Genomic DNA, 372 nt, shown 5'->3' with positions numbered 1-372 from the left:
GAGCCCGGGGCTGCCCACGGGACCGGGGAGAGGTAAGGGGCGCGGGCTGCGGGGCAGTGCGCGCGTGTGTGTGTGTGTGTGTGCGCGCGCGAGTGTACGTGGTTCTACGTGTGGCCATACGTGTGTGTGTGTGCGCGCAAGTGTATGCAAGTGTGTGTGCGTGCGCATGTGGGTGGACATGTGTGTAAGTGTGTGTGCGTGCATGAGTGTATGTGTGTGCCTATGTGCGTGTGTGCGCAAGTGAGTACGTGTGTATGCAAGTGTGTTTGTGTGTGTGTTTGCGCACATGTGTGTGTACGTGGTTGGACGTGTGTGCGAGCGGGGGTCGATCCCGGAGGAGGGTCTCGCCGCCTCGCCCAGCCCAGCGCATCC

The 372-nt window shown here is 62.1% G+C and overlaps 1 protein-coding gene across 5 annotated transcripts in view; it reads left to right on the top strand.

Annotated features, from left to right (window-relative positions):
* LOC102376702 (dermatan-sulfate epimerase) overlaps positions 1 to 372 on the top strand; it is a 350602-nt gene that overhangs the window by 298456 nt on the left and 51774 nt on the right. Inside the window, exon 1 of one of the 5 annotated variants that reach the window (XM_025207043.1) lies at positions 7 to 32. The exons of the other annotated variants lie outside the window; for them this stretch is intronic. The gene's annotated coding sequence lies outside the window, so the exon portion shown is untranslated. Of the gene's footprint in view, positions 1 to 6; positions 33 to 372 lie in introns of those variants that run through there. 5 annotated transcript variants of the gene reach the window in all.

This window comes from Alligator sinensis, unplaced genomic scaffold, assembly GCF_000455745.1.
Source record: "Alligator sinensis unplaced genomic scaffold, ASM45574v1 scaffold38_1, whole genome shotgun sequence".
NCBI classification, from domain to species: Eukaryota; Metazoa; Chordata; order Crocodylia; family Alligatoridae; genus Alligator; species Alligator sinensis.
The sequence above is the reverse complement of the archived record's forward strand: the minus strand, read 5'-3'. Positions and strand labels throughout refer to the sequence as shown.